The following is a 13,674-nucleotide window of genomic DNA, read 5'->3' on the forward strand; positions in this document are numbered from 1 at the left end:
CTTAGACCGGTGGGAGTGGACGCGGTAGACACCGCATTTGAGGTGCAACCTCGGTCGGAACACCCCCTACACACACACACCATGGTTTGGGTGCGGCTAGGGCCGCACTATGGCAGCAGACGAGAGCAATCCTTGGGTGATTGTGACTGGATGACTTTCTTACCCTTTGGAACACAATCAATGAATATTTTTATTTATTAAAAATAAAAACCCAAGTGTGGCACCACTCCTTGGGTGTGGTATGAAACGACACGTTTATGGTAAATGGTGAGGTGGCGCCTATGTGGTGCTGCAGTTTCATGAGTGAGTGGGACACCTCTCCCTCCAACCTTAAATGTAAAAGAAAGTTAGACCCAAAACACAATATTCCTTTCTTGTGTTTGTTGTGTTAATATCAAGGCTTCCATGAATGGGGCATGGAGCCCCCATGACATCTTGGAAAATCGAGTAATCTAATCTCTATAAACGATAATTTTAAAAAAAATCACCAATATTTTTCATTTTGGTAAAATGACAACAGGTTCTAGAAAATAGTATTTCTGAGTTGTTGTCTCTATTCTAGAGTTCCTTTTCCAGATTATAACCTCAGTTTTTTTCGCTCCTATATATATATATATATATATATATATATATATATATATATATATATATGTGTGTGTGTGTGTGTGTGTGTGTGTGTCCATATATGGTTAGAACCTTACATTCAACCAAGTAATTCGTAATTATCTCTTATAACTGCTTCAAAATGAGTTTCTCAGAGAGTCAACACGAAGAAAGCACGCCCGAACCAGACGGTGGGCAACCCAGACGGTCACCCAGGGACCATGTCTCTAAGAGGCCCAAATTTTTTGAACTACATGGTATATATAGAAAAAAAATAGCTTATCTAAAAAATTTAGAAGTGTTTTTCTTTAAATTAGTTGTTTTTGTAATGTTGTGACCATACTTTTGCTTTTTAATATTAATAGTGAATTTTGTGAATTTTATAACGGTGTGTCTATTTTCGATTTAATTTTTTTTATATTTATGAATTTGGGGGCCCATTTTTTCCTTTCGCCTTGGGCCCACTGTATCTTTGAACTGACCCTGGAAAAAGGCTTTAACAACCTGCTTATTTACCTTCACAAACTTAGGCGAACTAATAGTATACTTACACTCACATAAAAACTGATTTCATGGATCATTTCGAAGCTTGTTTTGTGGCTATTAGATGGGCGGTATATTTGTTTTTTGTTTTATTTTTTTTCTTCAATTTTCTATTGTTTCTTTAAAATTGATAATGCTTCTACATCTAAATCAGTTCGTTTTTGTTCCCAAAAAAATACTGGTCCATGTATTCATTGGATGCTTCTTGCCTGACATCTTCATAGGTAGTGTCCCTCTTAGAGGGGCATACCTAAAAACAATGTTTGTAGTGGTTGCTATTGATAGGAACAACTAGACCTCCCTATAGCATTTGGTCAAGCCGTGGAAAAAAATTTATACTGTTGTACTTGGTTCCTTATGAGGTTAAGAGAAGCTTTGAGACATGGTAGGTAGGTATCATTTATAACAAATATGGACGGTGTAGTTAGTCCTTGCATAGAGCATGTATTCCAAGATTTTTATCATGGGTATACTTCTAAAAGTGTGTTCAAGTATATGCGCACAAGTGGCATCTCTGGTAGAAAATTACAACCTTTGTTCTGGATGACATCTAACTCATATACTGTGTCTGATTTTGAAGAAAACTTCTGTTGGCTGACCCCTAATGCTCGTAAAGTGCTTTCCAACATTGATCATGTGAAATGGGCAAAAGCCTATTTCCCTAACATCCATTGGAATGTAGTCAACATTGATGTTCCCCATTTTTTGTGTTATCAGTAAAACAACGCAATATACTGATAATAATGCTTACCGAGGTAATTTGTGACTACATTCAACGAGCTTTCGTTGAATGCAGTTTAATGGCAGATAAAATATCGGGTAAAATATTAAATGTATTTAATTACTTGTACAAGAACCTTATTTGATCATATTTACTTTCATGGAGTTTGACTACCGTACTCACCCCGTATGCTGACATGGTGCTTCATAAAAGGTTGAAAAAGTCTATTAAGTGGGAAACAACAACGATCCCGCCAGAGATCCCGTCTTTGCTCCCGTTTGACATTTATCGAGTTTTTTATTTTGAAAAAACTACGTTGTTGATCTAAATCGTCATACATGTCCATGTGGGAAATGGTGCAATCTGGGTAAAGCGTACGGTTGTGCTATTGTGGCATTATGTCATTCGAATATCCATGAATTACCTGATATGGTTCAGATATATTATCGGGCTACCAGACACGAATCGTGCACCCTCTTCCCCTTCCATCAGAATGGGAAACACCGGACCCTTTGATTTCAGTTTTATTGTCAATGTAATTGCAATTAATTATGTTTGTAATTGATTTGCAGTGTGTAACGAAAAATATTATTATTGCCTTAAGATTTGTTACATATTATAAAGATAGAAAAAACATAATTAACAAGTACAATAGTAATACTAACAAACAAGCAAACGTTGCATATTAAAAAGATTAATAAGTGTGACAAACAAAAACTTAGTTGATGAACATAAAGCTTATAACTTGTACATAACAATTCCAAAAAAAAGAAAATCCAACTACAAATTAACGCTATCTTCAAGTGCATATTTTGGGTTTCAAGTTTCTTCTTCAATCAAAATAAGTTACTGATTATCAACGAGTTATTGACTTTTTCTTTTGTCAACCCAATAGATAAACCCAGACTATGGTCCCTAAAAGTTTAAGATCAAACACATAACATATATTGTGTAAATTAATATTAATACAAAGAAAAATAATAAAAGGATAACCTACATACCTCTATAGGATAAGCGTAAAAAAGCCGTCCAGGGTTATTTCTTGACGTTGATGTCCTTATAATACCTTAAGAGCCACAACCACAGTATGCCATTTCTTTGGATTATGATAAATGAATTTTTAGTATTAAATTTAATAAGGTAAAGAGTTTGGACGATTGAATTACTTTACATAATGGCATTTACTGCGGTTATAATTCCTGACACTATTCTAGAAACACATTCTGGAGTCACATTCCAAAATTGCTATTTTGGACCCCAAATTCGGAACAATAATTGTCATAGATTCTTGACATATGTGTAGTCATTCTTAATAGTAAAATTCATAGATTCCTGACATACGTTTAGTCATTCCGAACAGTAAATGTCATAGATTCGTGACAATATTTTGGACCCTTATTCCGGAGCCACGTTCCGGACTGGCTATTTCGGGCCCTTATTCCAGACATTGCTTTTGTACGTAATTGTCACAGATTCCTGAAATATGTGTAATCATTTCCCAATAATAAAACTCATAGATTCCTGATATTATGTGTAGTCATTTCGAACAGCAAATGACATTGCTATTTCAGATACTTGTTCCGGACATTGCTTTTGGACCTTAAAATGCACCTATCATGCGTCGTCAACGTTGAAAAACAATTGGAATGAGTTCATATCACGATGACTTTTGGCATTGTGAAGAAGAAGATTGTTATGTTTGTTCAAATAATAACCCGTCTCTGGATGGCCTAGATTTCCTACTCTCGGATAAAATGCCTGATGACATTTTCCATGCAATGAAGGCTGATGATGAAGCAAAAAAAAGGACTCTGAAAGAAGTTGTACACTAAATCAACATGCAGACGATCTAGTGGCACATGTAAATGAAAAATATAAATGGGATGCTGAAGCTATGAAAGAAGTGAAACAAGCTAAGAAGTGGATTGAAAATGCAAATACGGAGAACAATAAGCTTTGTGTAGAATGGGACCGTCTAACAGATGTTGTTAGAATTAGAGAAGATTTTATTGAATGGGAAGAAAATAAGTATCCCTTACAATTTCCTAATTTGTGGAAACCAATCTAAGTATGTATTATGATTTATAATACTCTTTGCAATAATGTTAATGAAAAAAATTGATAATTGTCATTTTAGATAATCATACCATTCCTTTTAAAAAAGTTAGTTTCAAAAGACATTACAATATCCATATTTAAAAATAGATTACATTTTTGGCTGACAACTGGGAACTTGCATCCGATGCAAACTAGTCGTGTCTACATGATTTTCCAACAATTCCATGTAGATCTCAATTAGTTTCAAACCATTATCAGTCAACTCGACTTGATCTTCTATTGTTGGAGTTGTCGTATGTGTTTCCTCGATGAAGTTCATTTTGTTTACAAATTGTCGTATATCTTTTTCAGGTACGGCTCAACCAATTTAAGGGCTCTAAGCGAACCAAAAATTTGGGGCCCTTTGGCCTTTACTATATTTATTGCATTATCCTTTTCTTATTTAAATCCCCTGATGTATATTTTCTCTTAGACATGATTATTATTTATTTATAATAGTAATGAACAATCACCAATACAACTACTAATGAACAAAAACTAAACTTGAAGTAATGAAATATGGATTAATAAATATACTTGTTGCCTTGAGAATAGAAGATAATGGGAAGCTCAAAACTAGAACACTCAAATTCGTTCCAACCCTGTCTATATTCTGTAATAAAAACAAATATAAAAGCGAAGGTTGTCTTTTTTTCTATTTAAACTTGCAGTGTTTTAACTAAAAGGAGAACTTATCTATAATTTAAGGGAACTCAAACTTGCAGGATTATTTTAACTCAAATCTCTACACAAATAAATGAACAAGCCACATAGAAATCAATCAATAACCAACATTTCTTAGCTCCAATGCTTAGGTGTGATGTAAAAAACAAAGGAACTCAAGTACATGATATTATAATTAAAAAGGGAAACATAAAAATCAAGCAGCAAGTCAGCAACACAAAAACTGGGTGGAAATACTAACTCAAAAAACAAAAATCAAACAAAAACGAAGAAATCGAGTATTAATCAATGAGCAAAGAACAATGGAAATCAGATAATGGTAAAAATCAACCTTAATAGATAATCAAATAATGGAAAAATCAAGTGAAAACATGACTACACATACCTTGAATCAGTTGAATGAATCATCAAAGATTTTTCAACAATGGAGAATCAATGAAATTCATCAGAAAATACAAGAATGGAAAAGGAAGAAAAACAATGAAGGTATTTCAACAATTAGCAGATCATGTAGTTTTTCACTCTCCAGGAACCAAGATTGGAGAATCCTAAATTGATAATCAGTCAATCAGTGACATCGAGAATGGAGAAGAAAGGAAGAAGAATAGAAATCATACCGACGCTTTTAATCTTTAAGGAGACGTGCGTGTTAGTAATCAACGGATTGAGTTGGAGAAAAGAAGTATCCACATTGAGGTATTTAGGTTAAATGGGGCCCTTTAGTAAATAGGGACCTAAGCTCTAACTTAACTTAATAACAAATAGAGTCATGATCTTTATATATGGTAATGAGGACCATTTTCATGTTATACAATGCTACTTTTCTCCGGACCTCAACCGGTGAAGGCGATAATGTGATTTCCAATATTACCTTTCGTTTTTTAGGATGCTGATAATCATGAATCATTTCTAATGCAACCGTATCAACAAGATGTAGTTGCTCGTCTTCAAGACGTGGTATAACATACTCTATAGACAACTCATCATCATCGTTCGAGTCACTAGATGTTGGAGAGTGAAAATAGAATATACATAAATTATATTAATATACTATTTAAAAACCAATGTGCATAAAAGTATTTAATCATAATAATAAGCACTTGGAGAAACATATCCATAATGAAAAAAAAACATAATTGCAACTAGTCTATCATAACAGGTTTCTCTGCACTTGCTTCGGTGCCATCTTTCGGAGTCCTATCTGCTTTCAAATTAAGTTCTAGCACCCTTTCTGATTTCTTGCTTAATTTTATGGGTGCCTTTGTTGGTTTATTTTATCTTATTTGAAACTCAGCATCTTTGTTTTTTATCCCCAAAAACAAAATTCCAAGAAAATTTTAATACATTACCGTAAAAATAAGTTATAATTATAAAACTATTGTTTTTCAGTTTTACCTTTATCGGCGTAAATTCAGAAATCTCCTGTAAATGGAAAACAACTTCGTCCTCCGTAAAACCCACTTTTTTTTAATAACATCCACGCTAACTCGTCTTTGGACTAACATGGGTTACTAAACAATACTTAGAAAAAAAATTATAATTATAGTTATTCAAAATCATCATTTTGGAATAGATCATCAGGTTTCAGACCATGTTCATCATGTTTTGGACCTACATTACCATTCTAGACCCCCCATACAATACCAAATTCCGGACTATAACAACTGATCCAAAACACATTACAAAGTACTTACATGAAATTCATACACGTATAACAAAAAAAAGATAAAGAAAAAGCATAATTTGGATATTCCGGAGTTGTTCCTCGTATTCTGGACCATTTTGGACAATTTCGAAATACATAAATCGTTCTACAAAATCAAATGCAAAGTAACTTAAAGTGTAGAACTTACTTGGTTTGACGAATCCATGCTGAAAATTTGGTCCGAAATGCAGGTAGAGTGTGCTTCGGATCTGCAAATTTCGGAATGTATACTCCAAAATTTTTGTGTGTGAGACCCATATATATACCATTGGGCTATAGTATTGGGTTTGGATCGGTTTCAGGCTTCGGAATGACCCATTCTTGACCAAATGCTTAGTTTTAAAAAAATGATTACATATTTAAAATAAAGCCAAAAAATTGTTAGATTACTCGATTTCCCTAAGTTTTTTGTTTGTGTCTTAAATCTATGTCTAATTAATCATTAATTGATTATACGTTTGTGTGTCCAATAGATCAGAGATGGATTGACTTTGTTTAATTTTAGTTTCAAAAAATCCTTTTTGATTATGGAATTTGGAATTAGGTCTTAGGAATTCCAAAAAAAGTTTTGTAGAGGTTGCACCTATAGATAATAATAATAATAATAATAATAATAATAATAATAATAATAATAATAATAATAATAATAATTATAGTATTAAGGTTGTGTTTGGCATGCCTCAATTAGCTAAAAAAAACTAGCTTATTTTTTAAGTTTTTTAAAGTTTTAATGTTTGGCAAACCAAAAAGTAATTATAAGGTAACTTTTTAAAAAGCTACTTAGAGTAGCGTTTTAGGAGCTTTTTTAAAAAATTTCAAATATAACTCTTAATTAATTATAAAACACATTTTTTTAAATGTCCTTTTTATGTAATTTCATGTTTTTCAGCTAGTTTTACCAAACGTCATTTTTTATCAGCTAGCTTTTCAGCTATCAACTAGTTTTTTATTTAACAGCTAGTTTTTCAGTTATCAGCTAGCTTTTCAGTTAACAGCTGGCTTTTTAGCTAGCACGCTAAACATAGCCTAAGAAATATTTGAAGGGTAGATCCTATAACCGCTTACTACTAACTAAGTCCTTCCTACAATTTTGTATCAATATCTTTCTAAAAAAACACATAGAAATGAATTACATATCTTGTAATTCACATTTCACTTAACATCTTAACACCATATATTTTGCAATGCATAAGGAACTTACCATTCAGATTGATTGTTTCTTTAAACCTCTATCTTACTATTTCTTATTGGTATCTTTATTCATGCTCCTTTTATGGAATACAAATACCATTGATTGAATACAAACGCCAACAAATACTAACGATTGAAATTTATCTCTTTTCGTTTAATCAATACGTAAAATGGGTTTTTCAACAATTTTTTTAGAACGTCGAGTGTATATTTATAAAACTAAGATTATATTACATGATTATAAGAAAAACATAACCATCCATGATTTATTCATTATGCTGCAAAAATACTTGGTTGTTGGTTGTGGATTGTTTTTTTTATTTGTTGTTGTTGTTGTTGTTTTTGTTGTTGTTAGAGAAAATATCATAAATGTCCCTTTGCTTTCCAGAAATCTGTCATATCGTCCTTAAGTTAAAAAAACCTCACAAATGGTCCTTGTGCTTTCAAAAATTTTGATGTCTGGTCCTTATTTCTCAATCCGTCAAGTTTTATCCGTTAACTACAGGGCATTTCCATCATTTCACTACAACAATGACCATTTATGTAGTGACAATGAAATTTGGTAATGATTACAAGTGATTTGGATTTTAGATGTAACTAGAGAATGATTGCAGGTGATTTGTGTTTCAGATTGATTATTCTTTTAGAATTAATTATAGGTAAGTTGGCAATGAAATTTGGGAAATAAACAAACCAAAAAGGGGTAAATCATTTGTAGCTCCTGAGTGGTCTATAAAAAGAAGTGGTCTTCTACTTCGATTCTTGACTACACTGGATATATATCTTATGAAGTAAAGTATTTGTTGGCTGCTTCTTCTGATCTTAACAAGGAATAAAGACTTTGAATATATTTTAGTGTTGTACTTGCACGTATAATATCTCTGTTTTGGAATAGAGTGTGCATATTAAGATGCTATTATCCTCATCAACATCCAGCTGCATGAATGATTTTGGAATGAAATGTTAAAATCATAAGAAACCCTTTTAAACTAAAGTCAAAGATCTTGAAATACATACATGGTTGTATGGCAGTTGACATGAGATTATTCCTATAAAAATTTTAACGATACATGCCTCTATAATCTGAGTTTTTTTTTTTTTTTTTTTTCACATACAATAAAATCAAAGAGCTTATGGAATTGACGTTCCATGAAAGAGATGCCTCATGAAAAAAATCATGGTTTGGCCTCGATTAGAACAACCAAGAGAGAGAGAGAGGGAGAAAGAGAGAGAGAGAGAGAGAGAGAGAGAGAGAGAGAAAGGATAAGACCCTTTGTATATTATATATATATATATATATATATATATATATATATATATAACAAAAAACTTTATAAATTGTCCTTGTGGTAGTGAAATGATGTAAATGGTCTTTAGTTAACGGATAATACTTGACAAAGTGAGTAATAAGTACAACACCTCAAAAGTTTTGAAAGCACAATGACCATTTATGAGGTTTTCTGAACTTAATGATAATATGTCAGATTTTTGAAAAGCACAAGGACCATTTATAATGTTTTTTTCTTCTTATTATTATTATCTTGAAATTGCCCACACCCCCGTTCCCGGGGTATATATAGGTGGTGTACAGTGGGCACAATCTGTAAATTTTCTGTCAGGTAGCGACCATTTTTGTAAATTTTAAACACATGGACCGTTTTTGTAAAAACAAAACTGCATAAGGACCTTTTTCTATATATTTTATGTAATTTATTTTCTACATAGGATCCAAACCTACTAACATATGAAAATCTTAAACATATAGACTGTTTGTGTTAAAAAAAAAAGAAAAAAAAAGAAAAAAAAAGCACTTTGTAGTGACCTTTTTGTACAATACAAAATTATAGGGACTAAACCTTGCAAAATACAAAACTTTTGTGGAAAAACTCCTAAAGCATGAAAATGTATTAATTAATAAGAACTTCTAAATTAATATATAGCTGGAAAATGTCATATCCCTGCTTCACGGCAGATGCAGGCGAGGTTTCATGAAAGGGGGCTTGCGTAACTATGAAGTGTTGAGAGCAAACATCCAAATACAAAAAAGTTATATGACAAAAACGTGAAACCCCAAAAGTATAAAGGCGAAACATGACAATATATTACAAAGGGCGTAATCTACAAACTTTTTGTTATGTAGAGACTACATTTGTAATTTTTTAAAAACATGAATCGTTTTTATAAAAAAATACACAATGACCTCTTCTATAAATTACGAGAACCATTTTGTAATTTATTTTCTATGTAGGGGCTAAAACTGCCAATATACGAAAACTTTAAACGCATGGACTATTTATGTAAAAAATAAAGTTTATAAGGACCTTTTCTATAAACTAAATAATTAATGAGACTAAATCTTTTAAAATATAAACTTTTAATCGTAGCGATTAAATTACATGGACTAAATTTATCAAAAATGTAAAAACTTTATTGAATAAAGTAAATCTATCAAATTATAAAACTTTTGTTTATATAGACTAAATCCATTAAAATATAAAATATTTATTGCAGAAACTAAACTTGCTAAAATATAAAACATTAATGGTAAATTTCTAAAACCCAAAAAAAAATAATGTTCATAAGACCTTTGCTTTTAATATATAGTATAATATTGTTGTTGTTGTTGAATTATTATTATTATTATTATTATTATTATTATTAGTGCAGCTTGCAAACAATATTTTTTAGCCGCCGATCTACATTGAATTTTTTAGCCGGCCTAAAATTGCGAGTTGTAGCTTCACCTTGCTCCGGGCTTTACATCGGCTCCGATAATACTTGTTGATTTCTTCTTCTTCAACCACATGCGTTTGTCAGTCCTTCTTCCACATCTCTTAGTCGATCAGATCGATCGGTTGTTCTTATTAAACACTGATCACATTTTTCTCTCAGGTAACATCATCGTCACCACCAGCCTCAGCCACTGCCACGATTCTTACAGTCGTGTTTCCGATTCTTCCTACCTTCCACTTTCTATTACACATACATTACTGAAATTTCCGTCTTCCATAGCTTCCGTCATTTCATTCTTCTACAATTACGTGTTTTCTACTTCTTCTGTTTTTGTGATGTTGTGGTTGTTTCGATTGCGTCATTTATGTCTTTTGTAGTGTGCCTTATGTTAGATTTCTTCAGGGTTTAATAATCAATTATGTTTTTTGATGTTGTATGTATGTGTTTCTTTATTGTACATCACATGCTCGATGAAATGCAACATTGAAGAATATTGATTATTTTGCACATTGTTATTCATATGTAGTGTAAACTGAAATTTGAATTCATGTATCACATAGTTGGTAGTGAACATTGAAGTCATTAATTTTACTATTTGTTTTTTGGAATATCTACAATAATTGACTTTTATTTGTTGCATTTTGACCTTCGTAGGTGATATGTGCATAATTAGTTAATCATTTAGCATACATTTTTATTTATTTTTAACTAATTATGTGTATAATGTGGACAAAAGGTACTTAATATTGTTTAAATTTTGTTTTCAGTCCAAAAGACATGCTTGGGATTGAAAGGGGACAAAGGGGAGCAATTAGAGACCAAATAATGAAGAATGAGGGACAAAAGCCTTCCTACTCGGCGAGTACACGAGCTTACTCGGCGAGTCCATCAGAATACTCCAGAAGATAAGTCAAGACTCCTGGTACGAGACGGATAACTACGATCTACTCGGCGAGTTGGGTCTGCTACTCGTCGAGTATACCCTGTTTTGTGATAATTATAAAAACCGAGTCTTTATTCGATGGGAATACTTTTCTGGCGTTTTTGGAGATTCATCTACGATTGAAGGACCCTTGGAGGAGCTGAGGAACCCTAATCTTCAATCTCTTGAAGAATCAAAGCAACTAGGTTAATCATTCCACTTAGCTTTAGGAATTAAGTATGTTTAGCTTAGTTAAATATGTTTTTGTGTTTGTTTCTACTGCAACTATGAACTAAATACTTTTTTGTTTCTGTTTTGGGAATACCAAGTAACTCCTATGGTTTAATTCTTAGTTTTTGATTGATTGTTTATTGGTGATTTATTAAATTAAGTTTGTTAAAGAACCTTATGCATTAATCACAACTATTTTCTGTTAATTGGAAGACAATTAAGCTGCATGAACATCTCTTAGTTGTTAACCTCATATGTCTATGTTAACACTTAATCATATGCTTAGGAATAATGAATATGAAACTAAGATTAACAAGATAATGGGTAGATTAATGTGTGAGCTTGTTTGAGAAACCAACAAACAAGAGGTTAATTGAACCACCAATTTGATTAACCACTACAAATCTTATTTAATCCAAATCATTAATCTAGGGAATTAATTAGTTTAAACACTTGATCACCGCTTGAATTAATTGATTGTCTAAGAGTTAGGGGTAATGAACATGAACCTAACCACTATAGTTGGTAGCCAATAGCAATTAATCTATCATAAATTCAAAATAACCATAGGAGTGAATTGGTTGAACCTAAAACGGAAACATCTTTATCAAATTTGATGAATTAGTTGTTTTCTTTAGTTACTTAGTTAATTAAGTGTTTTTGTGGTGTGTTTAAGTTTCTAGTCTTGCAAAACTAGAGAAAAAACCTTTTACTTTTATTATTTGTTTAGCTAAAATTAGTCATTGGTTTAATTTTCCGTTCCCTGAGTTCGGTACCTTACTTATCCAACTATACCACTAAAAGACAGGTTCACTTCCTTTGTGTGCTAATTTATTAATTAAAAGTAGGGATAAAACAAGTGCATTTCACACACATCAAGTTTTTGACGCCGTTGCCGGGTAACGGTTCTAAATAATTAATCTAATCCCTAATTTTTTCAATCCTTTGTGTGAGTTTACTGGCACAAAGTTAATTTATTGCAATTTAGTAGTTAGTAATTAGGTTTTAGCATCTGTTTTAGTTTTAATATTCAGTTTAGAATTTCTTCAAAATTACACTGATACTCGCCGAGTGCAGTCGCACCTACTCGGCGAGTACAAGTGAATTTTACATTTAATTTTTGTTTTTTTAGTTGCATTTTTTGTTCTTTTTACGTTTTTATCTTGTTTATTTCAGGACTTTCATGACCAGAGGATCAAACACCCCGCTGGTACCCCCGTTTGAAGATCCCGAATCCGCATTGAAAAGGAACAAAGGAAAGGACGTGGAGAGCTCGAGTACACCCAAGAAGTCACCTTTGTCTAACTTGAAGACTGTTTTTGGGAAGAAGAAGAGCAGCAAATCCGGAGCATCCAACGCATCTTTAGCAAGCAAAGACCCGATCAAGGAAGACACCGAGTACGATACCGAGGAAGAAGAAGAGCCCACATATGGGCACGAATCCGATTCCGGCGACGAGTTAGCTCTTACCATGGCTAACATTGATGAAATCCCCATGGGGGAATGGAAGAAAAGGATGCGCGACGACACTGGCCCGCGACTTGTGCAACCCGCAATTCCCGCGACTGCTACTTTTGAGCTCAAGGGTCATATCCTAGCTTTACTTAAAGAAATACCTTTCTATGGAAAAGACCACGAAGATGCCTACAAGCATTTGGATGAAGTTAATGATGTAGCTGATTACTTCAATGTTCCAAATGTGCCTCGCAAGACTCAATTACTGCGCATGCTTCTAGTGACATTCAAAGGTGCTGCAAAAGACTGGCTCAAGTCACTTCCCCCCGGATCAGTCACCACATGGGCCAAGATGAAGGAAAAATTCATTGATCACGTTTGCCCACCTTCCAAGATAGCCAAGTTGAAGAAGGCCATTGCTAACTTTGAAAAACAAGCTGGGGAGTCACTATATGAAGCTTGGGAGAGGTACAAGAGCTTACTAGGAAACTGCCCACACCATGACCTAAACAGCCAACAAGAAGTCTCCATCTTCTATGATGGAGTCAATGTCACAACCAGGCAGTTACTAGACTCGCAAGGCCCACTCACTAAGAAGCCGCCCCTGGTGATCAAGGAATTGATTGAAGAATTCTCTAAACACTCTAGAGAATACCACAACCCTAGAAATGATGTTACTAGGGGAGCCGCATATGCAGCTACTGAAGACTTATCCACGATCATGGCTATGCTAAAAACCATGGATAGGAGGATGGATAAAATGGATCAAACGATCCATGCTATTCGGGT

At 33.1% G+C, this 13,674-nt stretch overlaps 1 non-coding gene across 1 annotated transcript; it reads right to left on the reverse strand.

Annotated features, from left to right (window-relative positions):
* Nucleotides 1-13,285: 13,285 nt before the first annotated feature.
* On the reverse strand, nucleotides 13,286-13,392 carry LOC145103584 (small nucleolar RNA R71). The gene has a single exon (XR_013706667.1). It is a non-coding gene; the product is annotated as a small nucleolar RNA R71 (small nucleolar RNA).
* Between the last annotated feature and the right edge of the window lie 282 nt (nucleotides 13,393-13,674).

The sequence above is a fragment of the Lactuca serriola genome, chromosome 4 (genome assembly GCF_051521515.1).
Source record: "Lactuca serriola cultivar US96UC23 chromosome 4, Lser_US96UC23_V15, whole genome shotgun sequence".
Lineage (NCBI taxonomy): Eukaryota > Viridiplantae > Streptophyta > Magnoliopsida > Asterales > Asteraceae > Lactuca > Lactuca serriola.